This window comes from Dermacentor variabilis, unplaced genomic scaffold, assembly GCF_050947875.1.
Source record: "Dermacentor variabilis isolate Ectoservices unplaced genomic scaffold, ASM5094787v1 scaffold_12, whole genome shotgun sequence".
In the NCBI taxonomy this organism is placed as follows: domain Eukaryota; kingdom Metazoa; phylum Arthropoda; class Arachnida; order Ixodida; family Ixodidae; genus Dermacentor; species Dermacentor variabilis.
In genome coordinates, this window is record NW_027460280.1 from 2,583,385 (window position 1) to 2,602,480 (window position 19,096).

The 19,096-nt window shown below is 46.1% G+C and overlaps 1 pseudogene; it reads left to right on the forward strand.

Annotated features, from left to right (window-relative positions):
- The first annotated feature begins 354 nt into the window (after positions 1-354).
- LOC142566212 (uncharacterized) lies at positions 355-4,122 on the forward strand (annotated as a pseudogene).
- The last annotated feature ends 14,974 nt before the right edge of the window (positions 4,123-19,096 follow it).

Consider the following 19,096-nt stretch of genomic DNA (forward strand, 5'->3'; position numbering starts at 1 on the left):
GCTTCTCGTCCGTGTTCAATTGTGCGCTGGAACGATGTTTCATAATACTTTGCAGTGCCTGTTCAACCCCCATCTAGCTTACTTTTCGCAAGCTACTCACCCTGGGACCTTTCAAGCATATTCAATGAAAAATAAAAAAACACCATAGAATGCAATATTTAATATTTATTCAATATTCGTTTACCGCCTTCCTACATTGTAATGCGCTATAGGCACCCCGCAATGCAGTTTGGCTGTACACGTCGCGCCACCTAGCAGCGGCGGTGAGCACCCGTGGGTAGGCCTTCGCCGCCGCAGCACCTTTGTACGTACGGCGCTCAAGCACGCCTGACAGCCTCGTTTTCCAATTTTGCAATGGATTTACCGCTGCCTTTCGGCAGCTCCTCCGTGAGAGGTGTGAAGAAGAAGAACAAGCGCAGATACAGCTATTGCCACAACTGCGAAGGGGATGACGGCATCAAATTTTACCGCTTCCCTTCAAGGCCGTGGGAAGCAAACCGGCGGCTGAAGTCGATCGTCGCGGTTCGGGGCGTCAAGTAAGTGTCGCTCTTGCGAATTTCCGTTAACGAACGAAGGCGCAAACGGCCAAGTGACAACTGCGTAAAGGCGCGTCAACTGATTCCTGCTGTTGTAAATTGGTTAAATAGTCGTTTAGCTCGTCTCGCTCCAAACGAAACGTGCAGTGGTTGTAACGTGTCAAATCTAGCTTTGTAAGCGCTCCGTACGGGAACTTTGTATGGAGTGTGCTTTTGTTGTGCATTCATAAGCCAACGTGCAGCTCGTATCTGCGCCGGAATCAAGACGCGAGTGCTGGAACCGGACTCAATCATGCCCATGTTTTCTCGCGCGTAGAACAGAACCAAGGCTGGAGTGCACTGCACCGCACGTCGAGTGTTCGCAAATTAGCAATTCTCTCGCGCACGCTAGCACACATTTGTTTTAAGTCTTCGCGTTGCTTAGTGTCAGCTGATTGCTCTCTGTCATGTTTCAGCGGTGATGACCTCTCACATTGGAGCCAGAATAACAATACAATAATTTCTTCGAGGCACTTCGTCAACGAAGAAAAAAGCAACATCGAGAACCATCCGGGTTACCTGCCAACAATATTCCGACCCGTCTACAAGAAGCGGTCCACAGCTCCTGCTGCACAGATTTCCAGGTTCAGCAGGTACCTGCTTTACTCGTGCCGCGGTAAATAATTGTATATGATACGTATCCGACGGCCTCTTGTACACGCGCTTACTTTTGTCGCTTCAGGAGGGTTTGGTGTTGGGCTAGTTGATACATAATGCAAAAAAGAAGCTAAAGAATTACATGAGGAAGAGTGACCAGTCAACACAAGATTGACTTTCAACTGATGGTTTATATTTGCAATAATGCAAAATATATTCATGCAACGAATTGGGGCACTGGGCTGCATGGGACAAAAAGCAGCGACAACAGAAGGCGAGGGTGATTCTCTTGTAGCCGCAACTTCAGCTGCATTTTACTTGCGATGCTGAGGCGTATAATTTTTTTCATATTGTTGAATTGCTGTTATTCACTCATCCTTATTTGTTGGTATGATATCACTTTTGCTAGGGATATGAATGTTTGGTTTTTATTGGCGCAAGGGCCAGGTATGGCCAAAGAGCGCCACTTTGCTAGGGATATCAAATATACTTCACACATAAGCCTTTCTTTCGATATTGCATCTTGCGTGCCTTCGTCATAAATAAAATATGGCCTGTTGTGTGGTATCACACTTTATACCAGACATGATTACTGGCCGAATTACATAGAGAGGTTGTCACACTTGAGCTTTCCGTGCGTTTGCAGATGGATGCACAGATCTGCTGCTTCGGCTACTGCAGCGCCTTGATCGGCAGAAGTAGCAGAATTTGATGCTGAAGACGCCAGCAGCAGTGCCATCTCTGTACCAGCCGAGGTGATTGGCGATTCTATAGATGCAGCAGAATGGGATGGCCTGAAGCTGTTGTGTGCTGCCGCTGAGGTCCACGTAGCAGCCAGATCAGTGGTGAGCTTTATAAGAAGCTGTGCACTAGCAGAAACACCCCACTGCATTTCATCAGCAGAAAATTTTGAACTAAACCTTTCTTTGCCTCTTCCTGCAATTTGGCATGAGTCTATGGTTTCTTGCCTGACATATTCGTGGATGCATATGTGAAGCTTATATGTGCTCTGAATGGTAGTACCAGCTTACAGGATTATATATACTGTATGTTAACCAACAAGGTGTGCGAGGTGCGAGGTGTGGATGACTGTTAAGTGTAATAAAACATTATTTCATACATAACACATTAGCCCGTAATGTAGGCCTGTAGGCCTGTAGGCATATCTAAAGGACACCAATTCTTTAATGAAGAAGCGCATTGTATTTAATGGCTTCCTTCAGGTACTTTATTTTTATGATTTAGCCATTCAGTATGTGCGAATTATTGGCTACTTTTCCAGAATGAGTATGTTCCACTGTTGCGTAAGGAATATATTATCCTTAAATGTATTTACAATTAAATGCCAACATGGCATAAGAGATATAGAAATTGTTGCGTTTGTGGCACATAAAAATAACTGTTGCATGAGATTACACGTTGCATATGAATGAAAGTAAACACAATTGGCAAGCAATGTCATTAGTTGTACAGCATTTACTAACCACTCCATTAAAGTTTTGCTTCATGAATACTCCAGCATTTGCATTTGGATCTGCATAATTCTTTCAGAGTCCTTGTTTTAAGGTTCTAATTTCTGTCATATCTTAAAGTACGGAGTCGATTATACCGATAGTGAATTTAGTACCTTGCTCACTACTGTAATTGTGAAGCACATTTCACAGTCATGTCAATAAAATACGTCTGCTGCACATGAAACCCACAGCTTTATGAATAGAATGCAGCGATATAAAAATGGTAGATCAGCTGTTGCACTGACAATTTTGTACCCTAGTTATCCTTACAAGATTTGACACATAACAAACCTTTTGAGAACATGTCAAATTCTACACTTTTTAATTGCTATCAAGTGTTAGAATTGTGAGAGGAGCACTTCCCTAATATAACATAAAATTTCTCTTAGGAAACTCAAACATCGGAGACGAGCAGCGCGACCACGAGCTTTTCAGTGTTTAATTGCTGCACTGAAGGCAACAACCTGTCAACGCAGATAACCCACCACGAGACACGCGACTGTGAAGTGCAACACCTTGCGAACGTTGCCAGCAAGCACAGTGGTCCAGACCATCGGACAAGCTATTTTGCTGGCCACGAAAGTGTTTCAAAGAGTACAAGTGCTCTTGAGGACTTATGTAATGTAAGTCAGGTGGTGTTCGCCGTGCTCTTGAGTGTGTTTCCGGTCTCGACAGAGCGCAGATGTGACGTATCTAAAGAAAACCGGCTGCTGCTGTTCCTGATGAAATTGAAACTTGGCATCAGCTATAAATCCCTGGCTACCCTGTTCAGCATTAGTGAAACATCAGCGTCACGGCATTTCAAAAGTGTCCTCAAAACCTTGGCATTTGCTACAAAGCAATGAATTTTTCGTCCTCCACTCAGAGTTATTCAGGCTACCATGCCAGACTGTTTTAGGTCACGTTATCCGGACTGCACAATGATAATTGACTGCACAGAAATCCGCACTGAGCAGCCACCTACTGTACAGCAGCAGAAGACTCTGTACTCGCAGTACAAAGGCGGCTATACTTTGAAATTTCTTGTTGGGGTTACACCTGGCGGGATGATATGTTTCCACTCAGATGCGTATGCGGGAAGGGTGTCCGACACACACATTACTTTCGATTCTGGTTTCCTTGATGTCATTGAGTCTGGTGATAAAATACTTGCAGACAAGAGATTTCCTGGGATACGTACAGTTATTGGTGAACGAAATGCTGTACTTGTTATGCCCCCATTTTCACAAGGCCCTCAGTTCAGTGCTCAAGAAGTTAGGGACACACATAATATTGCGCAAGTGCGAGTTCATGTGGAGAGGATGATCTAGAGAATTAAAGTGCATAATATCTTAAACAACAGGGTGCCAATTGAAATGATAGCACTCATGACAGACGTGTTTCACGTGTGCTGTGTGCTGGCGAACCTTCAACCTCCAATAATTAAATTCAGTTAAATCACTGAGAATCAAGTCATCTAGCATAGCAACTGCCTCATTTAACAGATCATTTTTGTCAATATCCACAAGGTGGAGGAAGGTTCAGAAAACAAAAATGAGTAAATGGCAGCTACACCTTCATGCCTAGCAGCAGACTGTTGCTGCGTCTGTGCATGCTCCGACGAAATGCACTTATTTTCAAGTAGAAATCGACAAAAAGAGCCTTGTATGTGTGTTGCACTAGAAATGGCTTATATGTTTATTTTATAATAGTAAGCTGTTGGGTTAGTTGGTTTGACATGATTTTTCCAAAGGGGAGTGCAGAAGCGTTGCGGAAAAAGGAGACCTGGACAGCAAAGACACTCACTTGCAACTAAGTATATTTTCAGAGACAAACCACCAGGAATGTTATTGCGTATGCACTGCCATCGAGAATCGTGAAAAAAAAATTTACAATTTCTTTTACATATAAAAATCGCCTAACAATGTGTCATGCATCACTACATCAATAATGACAGCAAGTGTAGGTGATAGATAGCAACAAGGCCACGTGCAAGTGGGCCGACAGAAATCATTCCAAAGAACCTTCGGGGAGAGGGGGACAGTGGAGGAGGCCTAGAAACCTCAGCCAAGGGTGAGGAATGTAAATTCCTTATCCATCTGATGCACTCACGGGGCACTAATACATAGGTTAGCGCAACGTTTCACTGCTCCCCTTGGCGAAAATCTTGTCTACTCGGCACAGTTAATATTGAAATGAGTGCTGCGACATCTGTGGAAGTAATCCTGTTGTGTGTTGTTACTCCACAAGGTTTAATATGTTTAGTATATAGTGGCGCCTTGACGTGTCCGTCGTAGGATATTATGTTTTTTTCATTTGTACCATTTGTACAGCAAAACATATGCTAGGATGCACTGTACAATATGTGAACTTATTCTGGTACTGCTATTGCTTCTATGTTTGCGCCGAACATAATTGTGTTTATCATATGTGCAGTCTGCAGTAAGGCAACAATATGTTTGTCATCACTTTTGTTTCACAACAGAATTTGTTGTGTCCACTAGTTCTCAATTCTTGATGTTATAGTTATTCCTCTTTAATTTCGTTAGCTTGCTTTGTTTACATTGTATGTATATTTCGTAATGTGTTTAATATCTTTATTTTGGCCTGAATTTGGGCACTATATTGGTGCAATGAGAAATTATATATGCACTATCAGAATAAATTCAATTGCAAACAATTTCAGAACAGCAGTGCCTCGTTGTTTTCAGGTTCACCTACATTTTTAATAAGCTTCATTTACTCCAAGACGTACACTTGGCACTCCTCGGTGCTTAGAAACTGGCTAGAGCATGCTCAGACATTGCACTTTACAGTTACACATAACAGGCGTTATGATCCGTTTTTTCCTGTTCGCATGTCAAATTTAAGTTGATGGTACATTATTCACGGATTTCCTCTGTAGCATGTTTCAAGGTGCGTACATTTAGACAGTGAAAACGAATTCCATTGGCTGATACTGTTGTTGAGCAACTGCTCTAGTCGGACAAAGAGCACCTCTCTTACTTGAATCCTGTCACCGGTTTTTGCAGATTTAAGACAGCAGAAAGATGTACTCACTTATAATCTGCCAATAAACTTTGGCACATCTGGACATTTAACAATCAGTATTTATTGTTCTCACTTCATTTCACAAGCATGAATATGTGGGTGCAGTTTTCTTTGACCATGTAAAAGGAAAAGGTGTTGCCTCAGATCAGAAAATTCAATGTGCGAACTTCCCTCAGAAATTTTCTAATGCTTATTAGACGTACATGAGCACTTAAAGCTTGCATAACTAACAAAGCTTGTCTAGGAAACACAAGTGAAAAGCAAAACTAAGACATCACAGTATGCATAATTACACTTCAGAAAAAATCATTGTTTGCAAAATAAAAGTTTAGTCTGGTTGGTTGCCTAAAGAATAAATACACCAATTTACCATGCGTGACAAGATGCATACAGAAAAATCAGATGAGCATTCACTCCGGTAATGCTAATACCACTGAAGAAGAAAAAAACTGCAGCACCACGCATCCCTGACCCTGGTGACTTGTATCACAGGAGGCTTACATGAAGTACAGATAATGCTTTGCTGAGAAATGAATATGAGGGCAGGCAGAAGCAAATAAACAAAGATCACTTTTTGCGCAATTACTAGTCTATTTGGTTGCCGAAAGAATAAATACACCAATTTACCACGCGTGACAAGATGCATACAGAAAATTTAGATATATATCTCTCTACCCGTGGCGTTTTGCTGGAGTATGTCCTTAAGCTGCCCACAAATTGCAGTAACAGTGGTGATGGTGTGTTGCTGCTAAGTACAAAGTCATGTGTCTCATCCACTGATAATACCAAAACGCTTATGCCATACGGTGTACTATACTTACAAGTAAATAACATGAGGGAGGACTTTCTGTCTCTCGGAAAAAGAAAAAAATTGCACATATAATAGCAAGTGACGACAGCGGGAAAAACAGGAAACGACGTACAACATAGGGTGTCCGCTGGGGCCATTACTCATTGTTACTATGAACTGCCGTGGCAAAATACAAGGACGAGCGCAGCCAAAATTTAGGCATCACTGTTGACGTCTTAGTTATGTCGGCAAGAGCTACTTCGTCCTCCATTCCATAAATGTTATTGAACAGGCAGCACTGCAGAAAGGCCTGTGGCGCAATCAAACATGGCTTCATACACATTAGTGATTGCGGGGGTGCCTAGTAATTTAGCTTACTGTAGTTTGAAGTGCCAGGGAAAATCAAGAAAAAAAGAAATTTGCTATATTCATTTCTTGAACCAAATATAATGCGATGCACGTTCCGACGCCTGAAATGTTGAACAGTCTCACGTTCACCGAAATACAGCATGGTATAGCCGCCAGGATGCAACAGTCACTTGCACTAGTCTTTATACTGTACTGTCTCTTCCAGATCCCTGCCCAAGCTCCCTACCCCGAAATATTCGACCTTAATTAAATCCAAAAAAATACAAGTCTGATGTCTTTTAAATAAAACGAAATGTATTCTACTTGTATACCAAGCGTTGAAAAACCCTATTCAATAAATAGAAGTACCACTCTAGAGCGAGGCATCATTCATTCTACTAACTTTGTTGCCTTACAAGTTCACGCAAAATCCACTGAAAATAAAATTGTTCAAGAGTTGGAATAGCCTCTTGAAGGAAGGCATCATCCCTACAGACAACCATGGTCACGCTCTGCTTCTTTGAATATACAAAAAAACACTGCTTTGCATTACGCAGGTACATTAAAATCTGGACCTGTGTATAGTATCTATGCGATTTCCTTAGTATGGGGTTTCCATCAACATGATGCTCATAGTCAAGGATGCTGTGCCCTGAATCATCAAAAATCCCTCTGTCAATGCATTTGTATGGGCACTTTATCTCCAACAAGCAAGTCTCGCCAGAGAGAAAAAAAATTCCATCAGGGCTTCCACAAAGCCATGGCTGTTGCGGGTGAAGTAGCAGACCCACCTGAAATGTCATTTTTTTGCTCATTTGTGTTACGCAGACAAAAATTGTTCCACAGATTATTTCTTTCCCCATTACTTATTTCAATATTGTCAACATTTCCTCGAGCTTCCTAACAGTCAAGATGTATATTTAGGCTAGTTGGTTCATATCCGTAATAAAACAGCGCCAGAGAACACAAGGGACCAGACGAAGAAAAATATGTACACAGGGTGCTTATGGTGACAAAATAAAGGGTTAATAAAACATGTTTTACAACATTAGTACAATTTGACAAAGATGTATAAAAGAAGCACAGTGCGAGACTGGGATAGTTGGTAATCCATGACGAGGTGCACAGCGCAACAATGGACAGAAGGGCACAACAAAGGCAAGCACTTGCCTCCCTCGTGCCTTTCAGGTCCACTGTCATGCTGTGCACATCAGCATAAAAGAGGACAATGTACTTTGATGTGTTGTCAGTTGAGGTATAGGCTGCCTGCGACAATATGCAGCACGATATGAGACGACATGTACTGTAACATTAAACATTGCATAGTTGAAAATGATTCTAACTATTATGTTTTTTATTTGTTATCCTTAGCTCTCCAGATAACGCAAGTGACGTGCTCACCTCTGTCACCGTAACACCACGCTGCTGCTCAAAGTCCTTCCTGGCCACTGGCTCCATACGTATTCCTAATGAAGAACATACACATGTAATTTATATTGCTTAATTAGATCCAACAATCTTAACGTACGATATGTTGTAGCCTCGGAGGAAAAAAAATGGACTTGAAAAGGCTGTGAACAATCTCTTTAGGGCCTCTGCGGGTACGCAAAATTGTATGAGCTGCTGTGCTGCTGATGCGCCCTTTGCGTTGCTTGTGCCACCTGCATAGACGTATATGTACACAACATAACGAAACGAACATGTCAGAAATATACCTATGCAATGCTTTCTGAACCATTGCTACCTCGGACAACTTGACTGCCCAGCAGTCAGCACGCATAGCTCATTAACCGACTCGCATACAACGAAATCGTTGTAAAAAGCCCTTTCCTCTGGTGTCAGCCCTTGCAGATGGTTCCTTGGGGCTATGGTTACATTAGGGAAGTCACCTAACACGTCCAGCATGTGAAGTGGTCTGTGTGGTGACTTAAGCAATATGTTATGCTTTTGCTGCAGCAATGCTCTTCGATCTTTTTCGAAAATTCGATGAAGAATTTCGCCACACCAAATCTCCGCATCACTTTTCTCCATCTCCTTAAGTGCGGTTGTAAAAGGGGACTCAATGCCCCCGACATGTTGGGGGACGTAGGTAGGCGGCAGCTCTGCAGGCTGCTTGTTTCCGACAAAGGGACTGTTCTTATCTGCAAACAGGAGGACATGAAAGAGGATAGGGCATTAAAATAATACACAGAAAGACCGATTTGACTTCGTACAGGAGTAGATTTCGAGCGAAGAAGCGGGAAGAACACTGCTCACTTGGTTATGTCAGGTTGCACAGTAAAAAAGATACACTTTCCCTCATAAGTGATCCATCGTTGGTCCAAGCAAGCGAATTCTAAAGGCATGCTTTTATTGCACTTCGTGAAATAATAAATAGCCATTATGTGCGTGTATATAGTAATGAACATTGCATGAGTAATTAAGAGTTCTTTTTCGTAAATTTGTATTGCTATAATGCTTTAGCGAAAAACTCGGCTGTTTCTATTCACGTGTAGACTGCACAGAAAAAATTCGGAGCGCGTACATAACACAAGCTAGGATAAAAAGGCTAAATAATATAGCGAAAGCACATAGAACAGAAAGTAAGAGCATCCGACCTCCAAACAGTGGCACTCTGTCGTCATGGTCGGGCTTCGTCGATGGTTTCCCCCATGACTGCGGGCCGCTCGTACACGACACGTCCTCGTGCAGGTTGATGTAAAATACCACCGCTGCGCAGTGTTTACAGTCACCGAGGGCGCCGTAACGGCACGCACACGTCCCCTTCAGTATAGTTCGAGGCGCGATCGACAGCTGTAAATGAAGACGGCGAACGAAAAAAAGAGGTTTAGGCATGACGCGCGGTGGCACACGCATACGTAGTACATCGCGAGCGTACTGTCGACGGGAACGAAAGCGTGAGCAGTGCCTGTCGTTTACCGGCACGGACGCGAGGTGCAAGTGCACTTCTGGTACGTAGCGCACGATAAACGAGAACAAAAAAGAAAGAGAGACGGACGGGGACACAAGCCTTCCCTTTTGTTCTTGCTCCTTATCGTTTACAACTCGCCAAAACTTCTACAAGTGAGAGATGCAAGGCACGTTCCAAGTAATTAAGCTACAAATGACAGTTGAAAAAGCTCTACAGCCGTATGTGCGCACTCAAGTGCAATAAAATAATTATTTGTCAACTTACTTGGAGTTTGACGTCGTAAGCCTGCTTGCTTTGTTGTGACAAGCACTTCGCCGAGATGTCCGTGCCGTTCACCTCTCTGACACGATATACATGATTGTTGTCGAAAAACCTGGCGTCCTTTTTCAAGTGTCGATGGTCGGAAATGAGCCTCGGGGTTTTCAAATGCCTTAAATCCACAATGCAGCACGACCGACATGATTCAAGCGAGTGCCGCAAAAGCATGCCGTCGTAGAAGCGGCCGCCTCAGTGTTTTGCAGAACTGACACGGTGGCGCTGATGGCTGAGCCGATCGCTGCGCCGCCTGACCATTGCAGGGTGCCTATAGCTGCTGTGCAATGTTTGTCTCCAGCATGGTATGGCCGATGGCTGCCTTGTCCACAGCTTACTTTAAACGACCTCTTATCATACATCAAGCCCTATGATGAAAACTAGTGCAGGTAAACAGTATTAGTGGCTCTAATTTTGTGCTACGAAATCCTGTCGTGCAGTCATAACTATCTGAGTTTCTTGTCAATGCTCGTTAAAGCACAATCAAAGACATGGCAAAGACGTGCCATAGTTCTAGAAATAAAATAAGCTTAACGAAAACTGGCATTGCGCTTTCTATGCTAGTACGCATTAATTCATTTGTGTAAAGGTTCTAAGGCTTGTGCAACCTGTCCTCACCTCTTTAGAAACGAATAGCTGAACGATCGTAACATAACTGGTGTAATGTCAACAAGTGGCAAAAGCCGAGAGCGCCCATGGGACAAGGACTCTATTTCCGCCTCCCCTCCACCGAGGCGCCCCTGTGCGCATCTCTATGATTACAATAATGATGCAGAGCAATAAAAAAGTACTGACTTAACGACAGAAGTGTGCACAGAGTTTGCAAACACTCATGTTATGTAAGCCAATGTAAGGCGGGCACACACTATCGCGATCGAGTTGCATCCAAATCTAATTTTTTATCGCGATCGTCAATGAACGATGCGACACGACCCAACAGTCCGGGTCAAGCTGACTGAGCTCTACCGCGCAGGGTGGCAACAAGAAGGTCCAAACAAATTTACTTAATCTACTGCAAGATCGCAGTGCACACATTAGACATTGCGACCGAACGCGACGCATGGATTGCAATTGATTGCGCATGTATTGCGATTCCGATCGAGCTCGCGATCGATGGTGTACGTGTAGCAGTAGTCAATTCTGATCGAGTTCAATCCGCATCGATCGGGTGCGATTGCGAATTGAAAATTATCCTGTGTCACCGGTACTATGCAATTTCGGCGGGAGGCGTACAAAAATTGCTTCGTTGGGTGTCGGCGAAACGACAGCACACAAAACGAGCGGTGAAACATCTCAGAATCTACTCACGTCTGCTATAGAGCTGCGATCACCAAAACTTCCGCTCAAGCACCAACGAAGCGTTCCACACCACACACGGCTCTCACCGTTACGCGTGCGAGCCTTTGTTGTTCTCAGGTTGTTCTTCGAAGACATGGTAGCCAGACGTATCTACAATCGCTTTCGGCGATTTCAGTAAACTAAAGCAAAGCCTTCGAGATCGGCTACTAAAATAAAGCCGACGTTACTGCGATCTGGGCCCCACTTATCGGTGCCAAATGTCGGAGGTCATGTCTTGGTTGTTGAGCGCCGTTTTCGTTCTATTGCAAAGCGCGTGTTTCCTATTGAGGTGCGTAAAATGAACTAAAAGGCACACAAAAAGGCAAATTATATTACTGATTAATAAATTTCAGAGTATAGAATTATAGTTGGTAGAAGTATTGAGTGCATAACATTAAATTAAACTGAGCGATAAAAGCTGCAAATCGCGATTCTTGTCGTTGAAGGGGCACGTCTGCGGAACAGTGTGTTGAGGCAATGGTTGAGGCGATGGTTGCGGCAACAACCGAATAGTATTCCAGCTGATTGTACATAGTAGGAGTTCCGATGGGTGCGCAAAATGATCCCAAAATGGTGCCTTAAAAAGCAAAATATGCAATAGGCGCCGGTCCTGTCGTGTGTGTTCATCTTGAGTTCTGTTCTTCTGCGCCTTGCCTTTACTAATTCACGCAAAATACGTTCTCTTTCCATCTAGCAGAGCAGAAACAGCGCCTTCGTTTTTCGGCAGAACACCAGATCGCTTTGCAAGGCGGAAACATTAGTAAGTGCACTGTGCTTTTATTGCGCAATTATATAGACACTCCGGGCACATTTCTGCCGTTGGCGTCGCCGTCACCGTGAGGTTCCGTGTCCCAGGGCGATGAAATTGTCGCCGTGTGTGCGAGCGAACGCGTGCGAGCCGGCCAACGCGGCTCAGTCTCGCGCGGGCCGGAAAGTGCGCTCTTCTCCGGAGGGGCCGCTGAAACCGCTGAACGATCCGAGAGTTCCTTCACTCGGATCCTCCTGGGCACCGACGGTGGCGGCACCTCGGCCGGATACAGACGCTTCCAACGTTCACCCCTTTGAAGGATCTGCTTGTTGCGTTTATGACAAGAGAGGTTCATCAATAAGTGTTACTCCAATAACTGCCGGTATCCACGTTGCACTGCTTTATCCAAGCTCCTTCCACGGCGATCACGTCAACTTCATGTGGTGTGCGCAAGCGAGCTAACGGTGCGTTTTTCTTGAACGGCGCCGTTTCATCAGCTTCATTTGAACTTCAGCGCCACCAAGATATATTGTAACAACATACGCTTTGTGTGTGGATATTTACATTTTGCTGCTTTAAAACACTGGCGTGGGGTCTAGGTTCTAACAGAACCGATGGTGGTGTATTACTTCCATAATCTGTCAAAGGCGCGTTTGCTCGTACTGCAATGAGGCTTGCTGTGGTATAAAGTTAGTAAACAGGGATAACGAGCCTCAGAAAGGCTGGCCAACATTTCGATAGGAGGACCTGTCTTCGTCCCCCCTCCTATCGAAACGTTGGCCAGCCTTTCTGAGGCACCTTATCCCTGTTTACAAACTTTATACCACAGTGTGCTATTCCATCTGTCTTGTTCCATCTTCCTTTCTTGTTTTTGGACTGCAATGAGGCTTCGTAATTCATTGGGCCTTAATTTCTTGATGCCGTAATTCCGAAGGATTTTGCTTTTAAATTGGTCTTCGGTGAAGTGATCCTAAGATGAATAAGCTAAGATTTCGTATGGCACAATGTTTTGAGATATTGACACGTGTACTTATCTTTATCGGGCAACCACGTTTCGCCGCCTAACAAATGTAATCGCACAGCGTGAGACGCGCCTGCATGTATCCGAAGTTTCTGGAAAGGTATCGATGCTTCTATCCGCTGTCTGTTGTCGCCGAACCTTATGTTATCTGATTTCATCACCGGACGCGAATAGTGTAGAACTTTGTGGAAGGCACGCGGGTCCGAACGATTAGTCTGGAACATTCGACGACTGCTGTATAAAAGCGGACGCGCTTGACCCGCTGATCAGATTTTCGACGATCGCCGACCGTGTTCGCCGCTATCCTTGTGTTATAAGTGTAGCCTGTTTTTGGGGCACAGGTTCGCCCAATAAAAATTAGTTTTGTCTTTCACAGTATTACCACTGTGTTCTTCAACGTCACCACCACGTGACAATATGATACAAGACACGGAAGAAAATATGCACCGTGACATTTCACAAATAATTTCGAAAATAAGAACTGTTGATATGTCAGCCCGCCGTGTGCGTGGCCATAACAATTTTATCAACGTCGAACGTTGAAAGTGGTCTGGGTCATTGCGCGCCCCATGGTTGGAGGGGTGTTTTACCCGACCTATCCGCATTAAAAATGTTTCAACCAACTAAGATTTGCACGACATTTTTGAACCCAGTAAAAATTCGGCTGTGTTTAACGGATGTCTCCGTTCTGATTTATTATGCGCGCAGATATGGCGCACACAAGATATAGTTGCCGTTACGCTGCCTAGGCACAGTAAATGACGACTTTGCCAAGGTTGAAGGCTGGTCATGTTGGTATAGCATATTAGAGGTTGGATTGCGCAACATTTTCACGAGACACACAGAAGAGAAACACACCACCACAGAGCGCTACTTGCAACAATAGTTTTTTTTTGTCGCCCTCCCCTTTGAGTATCTTCGTGGATTGATTCGGCTGACAAGGGAATATAACTATAGTTGCATGTAGCGCTCTGTAATGCGGGTATCTCTTCTGTGTGTCTCGCCAAATTGCTGCGCAATCCAACCTCTAATATGCCGACTGTGTTAACAAACCCGCAAATACCAATACATGCACTAATGCGCGCTACATAAAAGCTAGACGTGCACCGCGAGTAGCATGAACAGCGGGTCTCAAACGATGAGAACCGCTGTTTTAGTCTCGAGTTCGTCAGCAGAGGCTAACTAAAAAAAAAGAAATACGTCTAGCAATGCGCATCACTTCAGTATGCAATACGCGTCACTGAACGACTAGTCGAACTAACATATGAAGCGCAACTTTCGTGTCTAAGCCTAGCAATGATTCAACTACAACGAAACGAGTGCGCCAAGCATTGTGCCCAACGTCATAATGTAGCCTGCCGAACCATAAGCGGGAACGACGGGGCCCACACAGCACGAAGCACGGCTTTCGTAGCATCGAGTCAAAGTTCACAACTACAACCGTGCCGAACGTTATTTAGTGCAAAGAAAGGCTGCAGACGCTTGCGCTTCTCATCAAATCGTCCGAAAAAATACGAGTTACTTCTAATGAGCGGCCACTTCCCTCACAAAGGAGCGGGTCCCGCGTATATTCAAAGTTTGCCCGGCCTTTCTCCTGCAGCCAAATCTCTCGGTGAGCCGCGTTGCTTCTTGCGGATGGAATAACGAAAAGTCGTTTGCCTTCGCCTCCTGTGTTGCTGCACCCATAAGCACAACATAGGCTAGGCAACGCCCGCCAAAACTCCGCCGCCAGAAACTTACCGAGGCGCAATTTCGATACCCGGGAAGGGCGCCGGCGACTACAACGAACCAAAAAACCGCGGGCTAGCACGTAATCCCGGCGCTGCGACCGAAAGGAGGGTCGACTCTCCGGAGGTGTGGCAGGCGAGAGAGAAAGCGGCAATGTTCAGAGGAAGTCATTACTTTTTTATTCAGGGGTTTTAATCATAGAGTTACTGTATTCACTCTAGAAGACAAGCTACCCATAGGGCCCATGCTTTGAAATCGGGAACCGCAAGAGGGCCGCCATGTTGCTACGCGCTGAGGTTGCCAGCTCCCGAGACGCTTACTATACTTGGTGACAGTATTCAGTTTCAATCTGGCAACCGTAGCAGCATAGCAGCATGGCGTCTCGCTTGTAGTGTGGTGTGCGTGCAGCCGTGTGTTTGGGCTTTATAAGTTGGTTCCTTATTCTATGTTGCGGGTTGGTGTGGGTTTGGTCCATCTTGGCAGTGCAGGTGGCTGTTATGTAACCGAATGATGATCCTGTGGAAGTTTCGGGCGCTATGCGGTTTTCAGCGCTCACACCTGTTGCAGGAACCCGCCGTGGTTGCTCAGTGGCTATGGTGTTGGGCTGCTGAGCACGAGGTCGCGGGATCGAATCCCGGCCACGGCGGCCGCATTTCGATGGGGGCGAAATGCGAAAACACCCGTGTGCTTAGATTTAGGTGCACGTTAAAGAACCCCAGGTGGTCAAAATTTCCGGAGTCCTCCACTACGGCGTGCCTCATAATCAGAAAGTGGTTTTGGCACGTAAAACCCCAAATATTATTATTATATCACCTGTTGCAGGAGTGTCACTCGACGAGGTTACGAGTTAGGAGCTCGAAGCTGTGGTTAGGTTCCTCGTTCGCGTTCCGTAATTCTCTTCGCATGGGCGCGGGATGTTGCAAAAGCCGCTGGGCGGTTTTTTTTTTTTTGTTTTGTTGCGGGATGCCTTTCTCGTCGCGATGATAGATCGGTTTTCTTTACAATTACTGATCCAGCTGTAGGGCACATGTAACCGACAAACGGAAGTCTCAGGAGAGCACCTGAGTTTATAATAAAGCAGGTGGCACAGTAACACCAGGGCACCCAAGGGACAGTGAGGGGATCAAATCTCAAAGCAGAACGGTACGTAGGTTGAGGCCGCCGAGGCAGGTGTGTGCCAGGGAGTGTTCGCACAGACAGCTCCCCTGGCATGCGATGCGATGCCTCGCAAGGTCGAGGTACTTGAAAGGCACCTGCGCGCATGATCTTTCTTTTGCCTCGGTGCACTGAGCACAATTAAGAAGAATAACATGGAGGGCATCCACTGCAGTCGCGAATGCGAGTCATGGAATATGGAGCTGGCGTCGCCGGGTGTATGTAGCAATATCAGAGTTAGTTGTATGAACTTTATGCATAATACGCTTCGTTACGGCACCTTAAAGGAATGGGTCTAGAGGACGGTGTTGGTACGTTTTTTCGTACCGCCCTAATCCTATACCCCCTAAAAATACACACACATACCCCTTCTTTTGCTATATGCATACATACAATTCTTTCCCATGACGGATTGACCAGTTCGAGCGGTCAACTAGTCATAACTGTCATAGGAATTGCTGTAATAAACAAAATTGCAGGATGGGATTGTTTACTTTTATGTTTTATTGTAACACTGAAAACTACATAGAATGGGTGGATGGAAACAACCTTATTTTGAATCCGGCAAATTTGACTACCCGGGCTCAGGTCTCCCATGAAGGAACTTCGAGGCCTTGCCTCGTCGCCGCCTCTCGGGCTTGCTGGACAGCCCACTCTTGTGTCTTGAGGTTGGAGCTGCACAGAGCGGCGGCCCACTTCGACACAAGAGCCTCCGGAGCAACTGCCATTGTAGCTGATGTAATCCGACACTCCCACAACATATGTGACAGCGTCGCTCTAGTTTCCTGACATAATTTGCAAAGAGCAGTCGGGTATTGCGCGGGGAAAATGTGCTGCAATCGCACCGGACTGGGGAATGTTTGTGTTTGCAATTGTCGCCAGATGACTGCCTGGCGACGTTTCAGCATGGGGTGAGGTGGGGGCAGCAACCGCCTGGCTAGCTGGTAGTGTTTGGTGATGTCATTGTACCTGACCAGGCGTTCTCGCGTCTTTTGAACCAGGAGTTCCGAACTCGAAGAGGCGGTCTCCGATTCTGCGCGGCGGGTCAGTTCTCGCGCAGAGCGGTGTGCTACCTCGTTCAAGTTAATGAGGCCCTCATTGGTGGGGGTGGCGACGTGCGCTGGAAACCATATGATCGCGGTGTTATCGAAGTGCTGTCGACCAGCTTTCCTTAGAATCTGGAGAGCTTCCGAGGAAATGCGCCCCCGCGCGTAGTTGCGAACTGCGGATTGTGAGTCGCTAAAAACTACCTCGCAGAGGGGTCGGTGAGCGCAAGCGCAATCGCTACCTCTTCTGCTGTTTCGAGGTATTCCGTTGCGACACTACACGCGTGCGTAAGCCAGAAGCTAAAGTCTACGCCTACCGCCGTGAACCGGTGTTGTCGTGTGTATTCTGCGGCGTCTACAAAGCGCGTAGTCCTCTTTCCACCCAAAGAGCGCAGCAGTGCCTTGGCACGGACCTGGCGTCGGGCCCGATTAAATTCGGGGTGCATGTTTCGAGGTATAGGGGCGACAATCAGCGTGTCGCTGAGGTCGGGTGGAATGACCTGCTTCTGACCGTGTTGGACGTGGTAGTTGAAGCCGAGTTTCTGCAAGATGTACCGGCCCGTGGCTGTCAGAGACATGCGCTCGAGTTGAAAGGTTCTTTGCGCATCCACGATTTCCTCAAGCGCGTTGTATACCCCCAGCTGTAGCAGACGAGCAGTGCTTGTGGACTCCGGTAGGCCAAGGGCGATCTTGTAAGTCTTGCGTATAAGGGTGTTGATTTTCTGCCTTTCAGTGACATTCCAGTTGTGGAAGGCAGCCACATAAGTGATGTGACTGATTGCGAAAGAGTGTATGAGGCGCATGACACTGTCCTCCTTCATGCCCGTGTGCTTGTTTGTAATGCGTTTGATCAGGCGGGTAGCCGCTGTAACCTTGCCTTCGATTTTGCGAATAGCTTCTATGTTTGACCCGCTGGCTGTTATATGCATGCCTAGGATGCGTATCTTCGGGACTCGGGGAATGCAGGAGCCGTCTTGCGTATAGAGGATTATGTCGTCACATTGGCGCGATTCGGCTGTAGGCTTGGGCCGGCGGCACGGGCGGTAGACGAGCAGCTCCGATTTCACTGGAGATAGTCGGAGACCTGTGTCTTGGAGGTAGGTTTCGACTGCAGAGACCGCTGCTTGTAAGGTGCATTCTATCTGACCGTCACTGCCCTCGTTGACCCAAAGGGTGATGTCATCTGCATACAAGGCGTGATGGAGGCCATTGATCTCGTCGAGGTAGGCCGGGACACCCAGCATCACGAGGTTGAAAAGGAGCGGGGATATGACCGATTCTTGAGGAGTGCCGGTGCTTCCTAGTGTATGTTCGTCGGTTGTTATGCTGACGACCGCGAGGGTGACTGTGCGGCGCGACAGGAAGTCTCTGACGTAGTTGTAGCTTCGCTCACCCAAGTTGAGCTTGTTTATGCGGCTCGGGATTGCTGCATGTGCTACATTGTCAAATGCCTTTTCCAGATCTAGGCCGAGGATGGCCCGGTTGCCACTAGTTGGGTCATTGATAATCTGGTGGTAGAGCTGGAGCATGACGTCTTGAGTGGAGAGGTGTGACCGGAAGCCCGCCACAGTGGGGGGAGGCTCCAGTGTCCTCGAGGTGGTGGTTGATGCGGGAGAGGAACGCGTGCTCCATCACCTGGCCAACGCAGGATGTGAGGGAAATGGGCCGCTAGAGATCGAGGCTGGACGGCTTGCCTGGCTTCGGTATCAGGACTGCTTTAGAGCGTTTCCACGCCTCTGGGATTCGACCTGCTCGCCAGCATTTGTTGATGTATGCCGTAAAAGCGGTTATCGAGGCATCATCGAGGTTTCTTAGAGTCTTGTTCGTAACCTTGTCGGGACCAGGTACTGATTTGCCATTAAGGTCGTGGAGAGCTGCGCGGATCTCTGACTCGTGAAATTTTTCATCGAGTGTCACATTTGTCTATCCAGTGTAATCTCCGTGTTGAACATTGGGCCGTTGAGGGAAGTACTTGGCTAGCAG